At 42.7% G+C, this 13,736-nt stretch overlaps 1 protein-coding gene across 2 annotated transcripts in view; it reads right to left on the minus strand.

Moving 5' to 3' along the window:
* Nucleotides 1-13,736, minus strand: part of SPOCK1 (SPARC/osteonectin, cwcv and kazal like domains proteoglycan 1) — a 694,220-nt gene that overhangs the window by 503,857 nt on the left and 176,627 nt on the right. The gene's annotated exons all lie outside the window — the stretch shown is intronic.

Raw genomic sequence — 13,736 nt, forward strand, 5'->3', positions numbered from 1 at the left:
ATTTCCTTGTGAAAGCTTTCATTCTGAGTTGCTGCAGAAAAAAAGTGGTGGCTACTTGAGACACTGCAAGCCTGCCTCCTTGAAGCTAGATATTAGTATATTCAATCATCTGTCAGGTTAAATATACATACTAGGCCACATTCTACTAACATGTACACTGACACACCACCAGCAACTTCCAAGTTTGGCCTCCTGTGTGCATCTTACTCACGCACAAATAGGAGAACCTGTCACCTGTTATTACAGTTATTTACAGAAAACACTAAATATGGGACTGCACTGATGAGGCCTTAGCAGTCCTCAGGCTTCCAGACTGCATCGTCCACTATAAAAATGTATTGCTTCCCATACAAGTTGCCAAAACCAGTGAAAGCCTTGAAGTCTGATTTCTTGACAAGTTTCCCTCGCATTTATAACTACATCTCAGAAACATAAGATACACAGTACTCATTAAAATAGGACCAGATCTATATATAGTACACAGAGCACTGCTGCAGATTCTTGGCTGCTGGGACTCTGGTATCATGACCTGAGAACATGGTGATTGGTTGACAGACAGGTTTGTATTTCAACAATGAATTTTTAGTTTGTTGGGAAAGAAACAGGCAGATGCAAATACTTGGTGCTCAGCTTAGTCTCTATGCATTAATCACATATGAAAAGAGATGGCAGAGAAAGGAGAGACTATCAACTCACAGATCTCCAGAAAGCAACATCAATTTACAGCCAGATTTTCTGTCCTTATCTGCTTGAGGAACCGTGCATATACCCTGCTGCCAACACATTGAACACTTTGAACTGGTCACCATGGTAAAACTGTCAGTCACTTCCTCTGCCCAGTTTTTTGGCTCAGTTGTCTGTAAGAATCACCTCTGAGATGGGGCTGTATCAGTAGGTCAAACAGGTGAGTAGCCTGCCACATCTTTCACCACTTTTGCAACAAAAAAGAAAGCACAACCGCAAAGCACAGAACCTGGTTGTAGAAACTGCAGTGTGCATGATATCAGCATGAGCCACACGAAGACAACGAAGGTAGGCAACACACCTAGCTTACCCAGTTTACAAACATGCTGCTTTCAACTTTCCTCAAATTGCTGAGCGAGTTAGAACAGAAGCTAATATAAAATGTTTAACCACAGACTACTCTGCAGACTGTGGACGTTTTTCCGCTCTCCTATGAACATTACAACTAAAGCTCTTTTTCTTTTTTTTCCAAGTCTTCCTTAAGACATCTTTTTTCCCCCCCAAACTATTCCACTACTCATCACTGATCCACACTGCCTCTAATATGTACTATTTACCCCATGTATTGTGGTTCTTTGCCTTTTCTTTTTTGAGTACGGTGGAAAGCACCACACACACGCTTGCAATGCTCTACAGCAGTGGTCTCCAAACTTTTTGATCACGCACCCCTATCAGTAAAAAATTTTTGAGCACGCACCCCCAATATATGTATATTTATTTATAAATTATATACATTTACTACTTGTGTACCACACGTGACACGTGACCATCTGACATACGGACCGAGTGAGGGCGCCAGTGTCAATCTGTATATTAAATATTAGTAAAGCTTAATTTCTTTCTTATTTTTTTTAGAAAAAAAATAAATATAAATAGAAGTTCTAATATTTTCTACCCGCACCCCAATGGATTGTCTTGCACACCCCACTTTGGAGACCACTGCTCTACAGTAGCAACAATTCAGCTACTTCACTACGAGACTTAATGTTAGTCTTTGTTTTAAAACCAAATCCATTGTGAAGTGACACTGTGCAATGGAAACCAAAAAGTTGGCTTGTATTGTAAGCTCCACCATATCATTGCCATATAAATGCCAGATAAATAAGACATATTAGGCCAAATTCTGCACTCAGTTCTACCATTACATAATAGCAATGACTTGTCATTTTCCTTGTGTTAAATTAAGTCCTAAAAGACATGTATACTACACCACTATCTTACTAGCTGGTAAGTGGTTTCACTAATTCAGTCCTTCATTGTTCAAAACCAACGCTGTTTTTCATTAAATAGAATGTTGTTGCACGTACAAAGCAGCTGTGTATTAAACCGAATGTCTCTAATGGAAAAGCTGCAACATCTGTCCACTTGGCTGCCATGCAAGCCACTTTTTTTAAATTTTAAGATTATCTGAATAACATCATTTCCTTAATTATTTCTTAAATAAAACTGCTTTCAAATTACTTCTTACCAGAGAGACATCTCATGCCTTAGGAGAAAGCTGCATCAGAATTAAACTGCCTGTGCTTAACATGGACTGAGAAGAAAAAAAAAAAACTTTGCTTTTACTACAGCGAATGGTAATACACCTTTCTGAGAAACACGGAACGATACCATGACTGTGAAGGCAGACAAGATCTCATCCGTGCACCTTTGGATCAATTGTTGTGCCTTATTTTGTATTTCTACAGCACCTAAAAGACTACTGGCACTACCAATAATAATCAAATAACTAGTAATATTATAATTCAGATTAATACTTTCCACTTTACTAGCATGTTTCTGCTGAGACTCTTGAAGTGTTTTATGAATGTTAATTAAGCCTAAGAGACAGAGAAGTATTAGAGTAAAATAAACAGAATTAAGGAGATGCCATTTCCAGGGGCCAGTTTTAAACACAAGATTTCAATTTCAGTTTTATTATACTTAGTGTTCTGGTCTGCAAGAACAGCAGTGCCAATGTTCATAATTATTCTCTTTACGTTGTAGAATTTTTAAACATGCTTATGGAAAAATTACCATAAGATTCTTGGCAAATGAACCTCTTAGATAGCTTTATTATACTTGTATTTTGCTCATAATTCAGAAGTCAATCAGCAGTTTGTCCATGGAAAAATAAATGCAGTGCCTTCCTGAAATGAGGCAGACTACCAGGGTAGTCCATCATTATATTACAGTAAATGGCATATTGGCACCATTCTTAGGTGCTCTTGCTATGCCTGAACCAAATACATTTCTCATCAGATTAGAACAATCAGAGATAGGGGGAAAAAGCAAAGCATATTAAAACAATGTCAAATATCCCTGACCAACTGCCAATGACCAGCTTTATTATCTGTGCAACCAGAAATGCAAACAGCTGCAAGGCAAAAAAATGCAGATGTCCTATAAGAAGAGCACCTTCAATTAGTCTATCCAGTTTTGTTAGAAAAGCTGTTCCAGATAGTTATCTCCAAGACAATGCCTTCTCCTAAAGACAAAGGCTGGGAAAATGGCAGGGAAATACTGGGAAGGAAGAGATCTTGGCTTCTGGTTCATCTCTATTGTTGAGTGCCTTTCAAGTTAGGCTGTTTAAAGGTGACCTCCAAGACAGAATAAAACATCTCTTTGTGTGCTCCTCTTTTGTTTCTTTCTAATAGCCTAAGAGCACTTTGCCCCTAAAGATATTTCCCTTCCTGCCCCCAACAACCCAACTACCTCATTTCTATCACTTTCCTACTTTCGAAGACCGTGGTAATTGGAAAGCAAAGGAAATTCTAGCACTACAAGAACCAACAATCCATGTGTATAAAAACAAAAGATGGGTACATGTACCTGTCAAGGACACGCTTTTAAATGCACCATTCAGCCTCAAAACGCCCTGTCAGACTTCCCTGTGTGCACAGAGCTGAAGGGTGCTTTGGGCCTGAAATCTTGTCCAACAGGTCTCCTAAGTAAACCTTTGCTCTAATAAAGATATCACAAAAAACACTTGTGTCTCGAGATGCTACATGACTATACTGACAGCCTAGGAGCCATAGAGATGCTTGTGATGAATGCATTTCAGTGCTAGGAAAACCCCCAAACAAACGTACAACATCCCCTCGCCTCCAAAATCCAGCAATTAGGTCCAATTTTGCTCCTCAACCACATCAGCCATTCCAGAGATTTCAATACTCCCAAATCCTTCTTCCTTTTTTGGCAGCAGAGCATGTCCAATAGGCCAGGCTTAAAGCTTGAAGCCCTTTGTGGGTATATGGAAGAAAACGGGAATTGGTTCTAAGCTCACTTCATTGTGGTAGGGAGAAAGGTGAAGACTGCCTTTCAGTGGGCATTGAGCAACTTGGAAATCACTCTCCTCAAACAACAGGAATGATACGCTGTATAAACAGGAAAAACGGAATAGTTGTTCCATGACATTAGCTTTGATATCCAACTATCTCTACCCACCTATTTACCTGGGTACAGTGACAGACCACTTAGTTGAAACCCCTCAGATGATCAATACTCATCTTCTTACATTGCAATCTATAGCAACAGCAGAACATTTTCTTACTTTACATTGATTTGAACTAGTTACCCCAATAGAGGAGTTCTATCGGAGAAATTCTTTGGTTTGCTGTCAAACTTAGAGGCTTTGATAGGTAGAATGGCAGACACAGAGGTACTGGAGCGCGCAAGACTGATACACTTAGAAACCACCATCAAGAAGAAGAGGTTGCAATGGATTAGACGCGTCAGGAGAATGTGAGGAGACTGTATCCCCAAGAATATTTTGCACACTGAGATTTGAGACAGCTCTAGAAAGCAGGGTTGGCCTCTATAGCGGTACCACAATGTGCGCAAAAATGATGTGAAGTCGTTCAGCATCAACATAGAAAGCTGGGAGGAGCGCGCAGAATCCCATCCAATCTGGAGGGAACATCTGGCACTGGGTGCAGCTCAACAGGAAGCGGCTTTGATCCAGAGGATGGAAGCAAAGTGAGAAAGAAGCAGTGTGTTGTAAACTTGGACTCCAACTCAGACAACACATGGATCTGTGAGACTTGTAACAAGCTGCGTCGCTTTCGGGTTGGGCTCATAGGCCACGCGCGGACTCATCAGGCATCTGACGAGACCTCTTAGGCATGATCCAGAGGATCGACGGTTGCCTATTAGAGGCTTTGATATGGAAACCCACTTTATATTTATCGGATGTCTCCTTCTTGGGCCTGAATCCTAAAAAATATTCAGGTGCTCATATAAAAAGCTGCTTGCTTAGTGGGATTGCCAAGAGTGTGTAGGTACCTAACAGGCATGGATTTCATATAAAATATCCAGTGAAAATGAGCTAATTATTTGAACTGCAGGGGGAAATGAATCCAAGAAATGAAGTGGATTTCAGTGAGACCTCGCTCTTTTAAAAATCCCACTAGGTGCCCACCTACTCTTTCAGGCACCTAAAGACATTTAAAGCCCTGCCTTCAAATCTTACTAAGAAATCAGCAGTGACTAGATAATCCACCAAAGGAAAACACTCACTCCCATTTACCTCTCTTTCAGTCATCTAATAAGGTGGTGGGAAAAAATGAAAATATAATAGTGATTTTTAAAGTATATCTCCTTGCAAGTGACTAGCAGGCATAGCAGGTGCTAATGGAAAGAAAAGCATTTCTATACCACAGCAGCAATCAATTGATCATCTGTCTAGCAGCTTACTTTACATTTTCCCTGGGTAGCCTTGGTAGTATCATGCACATACTGTTTCTCAGTGTGTATATGAGGAAGACTGCATCCATTTAGATCTGCTTGCAGGGAGTGGTTTTAATTACATGTTGAGTAACAAATGGGGAAACTAGGGCACAGAGAAGGCAGTAACTGGCCGGGGGTTTTGTGCCCATCTCTACCTGTATTGCTATCAAAAGATACTGGTATAAGCTGTTACTATGCAGCTATTCCATGTGCATGATTCTGTGACAATACAAACGGCAAAACAGCAGTCCAACTTTAACCCTGCTTCATTCAAAGTTAGGGCAATTTATCTCACTTGTACTACTACAGGATCAAGCATATTAACAGTTAAAATGTAACAGCTGCTGCAGGCTCTGAAGCAGCAGTCCTCCCTCCCATTTTAAAGCAGTTTGTACATACCCCAAGGTCACTCAGCTGACCGGTAGCACAGTTGGGAATAGAGCCTACATCTCCTAAATCCTAATCCACCAACCGTACAGGCCTCCTCTGCACAACCTCACTAGCTCTCTTTTTCAGTTGATCTTCCTCCTGACATTTTATCCAACAACCTGCAAATGTTACAACCTATATAATTCTGCCTTACACTTCCAGCACCAGGTTAAACTAATTGTGATGGATTGAAACTCTGACACCTTCACAGAAATGGCCCTGTGCAACCATGCACCCAATACTTGTGAATCCATGTCAGTCTCAGAGGAATCAAAGAAATGATAGCCAATGAACGGTTCGAAAGGTTAACACATCCAGTCTCTTTCCAATCAAGACAGAACAGAGCTACAGAAAACAGATGAAAAATACCTGGGGACTGGCTCTTGCTCCTTTTTAAAGCAAGGTGACTTAACTCTAGCCCTTTCAGAGAGCACAACTGCAGCAGTGTCACAGAACAAAGGCAGTTATTTAATTAGGCATGATCCAACACATTTAGGGCTTTATAGGTCAAAATCAAAACCTTGAACTGCACCAGAAAGCCAATGAACATTCAATGCAGGCTATGGAGCATTGCAACTAAATCATGCAGGCAGTTGCATTTAGCAACCTTTGCATGGTTCCAAGGTACAGAACCAAGTAAAGTGTGTTGCAGTGGTTTCGTTTCCAGTTGCAACAACCAGGACTCCTTGTCCTGATTATAATCCTAGAAGAACCACCTCGTCATCCTTACCTATCCTCAAGTTTTTTGGGGGAGCACAGCAGCTGCAGGAAAACTGATGCCTAACGTTCAGATACAGTATACAAAAAAGGCGTATGCACCCTTCTTAGCTGAGTCAGTTGGCCAACATAAGGGAAGTTGAACACTTTTTGGACACTTAAAGAAATCATGATTTGCTTGCACCCTTGATCGCTTGCAAATCCCAGAGAACAAGGAACAGCTGGGTTCAGTTCCTGCAATCAAGGGGAGGGCTTTGGAAAGTGATCTTAAAAAGTGTGAAAAGGTTTCTCGGACAGCAGCACTTAAACCCAAAAATCAGAATTGAATGATTTTGCTAAATATTCCAGATTCTCACATTTTAACACATTTTATTATCCTTAATCTATATGCCTGTTAGCAATTCCAAGATGTTGACCTGTGATTGTAATTTAGAGTTTATCACCAAAATCTTTCTTGGATTTACTCGCAGAAGCAAAATGATGTTCTAAATTAGTCAGTCTAAGTGGAACAGCATCTAATTTAGAATCAAATGAATCAAATTTGGTTTGCAGAGACTCATTTGCAGTAAATACAGTGGGAACCACTCTGATTTAAATCCGCCCAGCAAAACTCCACTGAATTAAGTGGATTTACCCCAGATTTACATCAGTATGACTCGAGTCAGCAACAGCATTAAAAGAAATCTGCAGAAGCAGCAGTAGGTACAGATTTACAAGCAAGCTCTTTTCCAACTGATCATATTCCCTCCCTAACAGAGATGGACAGAAGTGCACATGTAAAGGGTAAAAATGAGATTAAGATTTCCACCCTGTTTGCCTTTCCTTATATCAGCTGATGATACACCCCACCCTTCAAACCACCTTTCCCTGATGCATTATGTAGATGGAAGTAAGCAGGAAAAAAGCCAAATTTTGTAGTTGCAAAGTTGCTGGGATAAAAAAAGGCTGAAGAGGAAGGAAGAAGAAAGGCAATATTAAAATGTCTTCAGTGGATTGCATTATGGTAAACCCAACAAGTCAATTATCAGTTCACAAGGAGCCACTGAACAGGGCATCAGTGTCCTCCCCTGTGCAGAGCTAAAACAAGGATTCAAACAGGAAACAAAGACAAGGAAACAGGAAGGGCACGGGAGCATATTTTAAATGGACTGGAAGTGTAATGGAAAACAGAGCTTTATCTCCACTCACTGCACACTCAGTACCCAAGTATAACAACCTTGGGGATCCCACAAAGTGGTCAACAGTTTTCTTGAAGATCCTGGCACATGCCTCAAATTCAGGCAGACGTCTCGCATGATATACCAGGATCAACAGGCTCTCTCAGGGTGAGGCCTGTGCCTTGCACTCTGGGCAGGCTGACCCCTGAGTTTCCCAAATGCAGGAAATGTAACTGCACAATACTGTGCCAATGGGGAATTGCATTTGCGCTTTCCCTCCGGCTTACTCCAGCCTTTTGGCTAGGAGCAAGTGTGACCAAGGGACATCTGAACTCCAACAACGTTGGGTTTGCGGCCTGCACATTGGAATGCCTGCCAGGAATTTGGGAAGTACCCAAAGTCTCGGACCAAGAAGACTTGCCCAGTGGTAGAGCCACGCAGACTTGAACGATTGAGCTGGGCTCAGCTGATTTGGAATTCGGACCCAATACCAAAAAAGTTATATAATTCTTACTGTCTCTACTGAAAAATCATAAAGGATATCAAAAATCCCTACTGGTGTGGTAAATAAAAAGTAGTAAAATAAGAAAGAACATATCCTTTATCCCTTGGTATAAGTCCCATGCATTAATAATCAAAGAAATTTTAAAAGTAGAAAAGACCTAATAGATCATCTAATTTATTCCCTCCAAGATTGTTTCCTGCAGCACTTTCATTATTCAGTTCTTTGTTCAGTCCAGTTTTCAATGACTCAAGTGATGGAGCTTTGGTCCTGGGAGACAATTCTGTGTTCTTATAGGAACACTGCCCTAATATTTCACAAGCAGTCCTATTCTGTTTCATGCTATTTCTACTAATTATATTTCCTTTTTGGTATTTATATCTTTCATCGCTGCTAGACTCTTGGCCCCTGTAGCTGCTGGACAAACTATATATATTTACTTCTTTTAGGCTAAATTAAGCCCATAAGAACCTTTTTAATTTTTATTGCTTCTCTTTTAATATCCTCCAATTTGTCTATACCTGCCAGGTTTTAAGCGTTACACACATGGCGTTTGAAGCGCAGCTCTGAAAGGCATGATCATGTCTTTGATCTGACAGATAGCGAACCTACACCTTCCTAGATTTTTATTTCTGCCATTTCTCATATCTCATTTGCTAACCACTAGCATCAGGATTGCTGCTTTTCATCTAGCTCCTTCACACTGAATTGCTGTATTTAAGAGTATTCTGCTGCATATGTATTAGATTGCATTCCTCCAGGATATCCAGGTTGTAGCTGGATTGGTCTAAGGGCAAAAGGAATCAGAACTTGCGGCAGAGGTGATATCTTTTATTAGACAAACTAGATATTTGAAAAAAAAAAATTCTTCATTTTCAAGGTTTTGGGCACAGGCATCCTTCTTTGGGCATAGGAGAGTACAAAGATTGTAAAATCTCTCCTAAGTGGAAATGAAAATTCATACTGGCTCTTACTTTGTTATTTCTTACCTGTAATCTGAACTCCTATTGGTCTTTATTTATTCTTATGTGCATGGCCTCAATCACATTTGCAATTCTTTCCAGCTCAGTGTAATCTGTGAAATGTATGAGCAGGCTCTGCACCCATTTCCAGATTTCAAGTTAATCTGGGCCTCATACCAGTCCATCCTACTCCACGTCACAGGACACCAAGCTAAAACCAACATCCTGGTGCTCCATCCAAACCATCCTGAACAGTTTTCTCATATGATTTTTGAGGGACAATAAATCAAATACTTTGCTGGATTTTTTTTTTGTGTCTGCCAAAGTATGAATTGCTAATGCATCCATCATTGCACTGCCAGGCACCAATTACAGATATGAGTAGAAACAACTTTACTGCCAGCTACAACTGTATTCTGTGTTCCTCCTGATGATAAGCTTCATTTCTATATGATGAGTTCCAGAGATGGATTACAGTGCAGAGCAAGAAGAAATCTCATTTTATGGCCTCTTTTCCTATGGGAAAATCTGGGCAAAGACATGTATACTATGCCTTAACATGACAGGATTTTAACTCAGCCTGGAAGCAGAGTGACTTTTCCAGAGAACATTCAAACCCTCGTTTCCAGTTGTTTCACGCACAAGTCTAACAATCGCATTATTGTAGAGGGGAAAGGAGGAACTGACTCTTGGAAGGGCTCAAAACGGACTGTATTTCAGTATTTTATGGCTGTTACTTTCAGAAATTCTCTGTTGAACTTTTGATTAAACTTAAAATTGCTGGTAACCACTTTGATAATATTTTAATCAAGTGTTTAATTTACCTAAAATAATAATAAGCAGCCAGATTTGGGGAACAAAAGTAAATTCTGGTCTCTCTCCTACCTGATTTTAACCTAATGTTCTGTCCCTTCCTGAAAAATGGTTTCACTGAAATTGATGCATCGTTGCAATACGTTTTGGTTTTAATGAATAAACCCTTTCCAATAAGAAAGCATTTAATCACAAATTTCCCAACTTTTACCTGTATATACCTTTCTTTCTCTTTTCTTTCTTAAACTCACATTGTTGTTCCATCCAAACCTTAACTCTTTCTTATAGAGAGGGGTAGTTACCGGTGTTAGTCTGAATTTAGGCAGAAAGCAGAGCAGTGTGGCACTTTATAAACTAAGGCTCCTCTACCAATGTCATACATGTCATCACAAGCTTATAATGCGCCTCTGCTGCCTGCATGGGTCAGACAGAACAATCTCTATGTGAACCAGGGAATGGACACCAATCTGACATGAATACTAGAAAGGCACAAAAGCCTGTGGCAGGATATTTTAACCTCCCACGACTCCATCACGGACCTCAGAGTTGCTGTTCTCTGCTGTGTCTGCTTCTCTCCCAAAGACCTGAGAAGGGTACCATGGTCCCTAAAAGCTTGTTTAAGAATGCAAACATAACACTTAAACAGTTTTAAATGCTGTTTAAACCACACGTGTCTGGACATACAAACCAATTCAGAATGGTTTAAATATCCTAGAATGTTCAAAATTATACCAGGATAATTAGGTATTATCTTGAAATGGTCCTCTTTGAACTACTTCAGTGTTATAGGTGGACACCAACCTGTAACTAGTGTTTGGTCAGTCCTCCAGGCACTCACACTGCACTGCTCTTTGCCCCCATCCTCCCCAAACCCTGTACAGCAACTGGCATCCCAGAGTCCTGAAGGAACTGGCAGAAGAGATCTCAGAGCTAGGGTTTTTTTACAGTATCAACAAATGTCCAGGATTTTGCTCTATGTCCACTCAGCACTGAAGCTTTTCCTGGCACTTCCACAGCAAGCAACTGCTTGGGGCTGGGGGGAGGGGAGCAGGGTGATTGGAAGCAGGGGTTACATTTGGGTTTGCTCATGCACCCTGGAAGCTGCAGGCAGGTAAGTCCAAGGCTTGGGGACTGGGGGAAGAGGGAAATAAATGAATGGGTGAGTGTGAATGTGAGTGTGGTATCAGCAGGGACAGGGGGGGCTGCAGGTTGGGAGTGAGGGGCACCAGCATGGTCTGGGGGGTGGGGTACTATGGATCAGGAGTAAGGGGCAGGGCATGGACATATCACCGCCCCCCCACATAGGTGTCCTCTTTTTTTAAACTGGAAATATGGTAACCCTATATGAAGCCCTTGTCAATGAGCTTCATGAACTCATGGGAAATGGGGCCAGGTAGCAGAGGACTTTGGAAAGCCTAAGGAAAGCCATTTGCAAGCACCTGGAAGAGGAAAGGCTGATCACAGAATTCATGGCTGCTTACAGACATTAGCAAAACCCGAACAAAACAAAATGGTGTTTTACGTTAAACTCAGTGTGCTCCCACATCAAGCCCAGCACATGCCCAGAAGAGGGAGTGCATTAGTTCCCTGTAGCCCCTGGCTCTCACTCCTGAGCCACAGGCCCCCAGCTCCCCTCACTCCTGATAGAATCAGCTATTAGATAAAAGTGCCAAAGAGCCCCACTGAAGTGCCTGATCTGTACAGACAGACACTCCAGAGCTAGGTCGAACTAATGAGCTGCTTCTTCCAATAAAGCAGAGTTTGTTTGGTTTTTTAATGTTTGTAAGCAGCCTATAAAAACAAATTATATCAAACAAAACCTGATCTCTTTATTTGACAAAGTAACTACTAGGGGTGTACCGATAAAGATTCTTTTGGCTGATATTGATGGCCAATATTAACCAGCCATATCTATCAAAACCAATCCAATAGCTGATATGCAGCCTGACAGCTTGGAGAGCAGTATGCGGCCAGTAAGTCTGTGGGGAGGAAGGGGGAAAGGGTTGGGGCGAGGGAAGGGCTGTGTGGGAAGGTAGATTGAGGCCCCCAGGTGAGGGAGAGAGTGGGGCTAGGGCTGAAGCAGTGCTACCCAGCCAGGATAGGATGGGGTGGGGCACAGGATGGAGCTGTGGGCGGCTTGTCCGGGGGACATAGGAGGGGTGGGGAGGCGGGGGTGGCTCCCCGTCATACGTGCACCCCCCCGGGGGGCATGCGAGATATGTGCCCCCTGGATTTGTGTGGGGTGAGGGTGGGCTGCCCACTGCAGGCTCAGGGCCAGGGGCTGTGCTGGCCTTTTCCTAGCAGGTGAGCTGAGATGGGACAGTGCTTGGAGAGGGTGGGGGCAACACTGGGAGGAGTGGCTATGAGGGGGCTACAGGGAATATTAGGGTGGCTGTAGCCCACCCCATAGTCACCCTTCCTATGGCTACAGCCACCCCAAAATTCCCTGTAGCCTCCCCATAGCCATTCCTCCCCATGCCACTGCTGCCTGTCCTGAGCACAGCCCCAGCCCAACCCCGCCCCCTACCGGGAAGAGGCCAGAACAGCCCTAGGCCTGAGCCAGCAGTGGGCAGCCTGCCGTGCCTCATGCACAAAGCCAGGGGGCACATGCCCCCCATGCCTCCCCCAGAAGTGAGCACAGTGGTGGGAGCCACCATCCCACCCTGCCCCCCCACCCTGGATAAGCCACCCACAGCTCCATCCTGTGCCCCACCCCAGCTGGACAGCACCTGCTCCTGCCCATTCCCTCCCTCTCCATGGGGGCCTCGATTTCCCCCTCCCAGCCCGTTCCCTCCCCCATGCTCCATTCCTTTCACAGACTTACTGACTGGATGCTGCTCTCCAAGCTGCCGGACTGTATTTCTGGTGGCATGCATGGAAGTGGAATTTATTGGTAACATTATTGGCTACGCCAACCAAAAAGTTGATTGCTGATAACACCAATTTTCCTTCTGTTGGTGCCGATCCAATATGGATGGATATATTGGTGTACCCCTACTAACTACTTAGGTGGATGAAAGGAATGCTGTGGATATAGTGTATCTGGACTTTAGCAAGGCTTTTGACAAGGTCCCGCACAACCTTCTCATAAACAAATTGGAGAAATGTGGGCTGGATAAAACCACTACAAGGTGTATAGATAACTGGCTTAATAGCCATAAGCAAAGGGTAATTATTAATGATCCATGCCAGAATAGTAGGAGGTTTTGAGTACATAGGGATCTGTCCTGGGCCCAGTGCTGGTCAATGTGCTTATTATTTGGATGCAGTCATAGAAAGTTTCTTGAGCAAGTCTCCAGATGACATAAAACTGGGAGGAATTGGAAACACATTAGAGGATGCAAAAGTAGTTCAGAAGGATCTCAACAGATTGGAAAATTGGGCTAAAGCTAACAGGATGGAGTTCAATGTGGACAAATGCCAGGTGCTATACCTCGGAAGGAATAATCAAAAACACAAATACAAAATGGGGGACACCTGGCTGAATGGCAGTTCTATGGAGAAAGAATTTGGGAGTCTTTGTATACCACAGATTCAGTACCCGTCTGCAGTGTGATGCAGCCACACGAAAGGTGAATGTGAGTTTGGGATACATCAACAGAAGCATTAGGTGCAAGATACGGGAGGGGATTCTCTTTCTAGGAGCAAAGCTGGAGGTTCCTGCCTACTGGGTCTTGCTCCTCTGTTCAGGGTCAGACTTACTGC

Source organism: Gavialis gangeticus, unplaced genomic scaffold, assembly GCF_001723915.1.
Source record: "Gavialis gangeticus isolate Ggan-Ray unplaced genomic scaffold, GavGan_comp1, whole genome shotgun sequence".
Lineage (NCBI taxonomy): Eukaryota > Metazoa > Chordata > Crocodylia > Gavialidae > Gavialis > Gavialis gangeticus.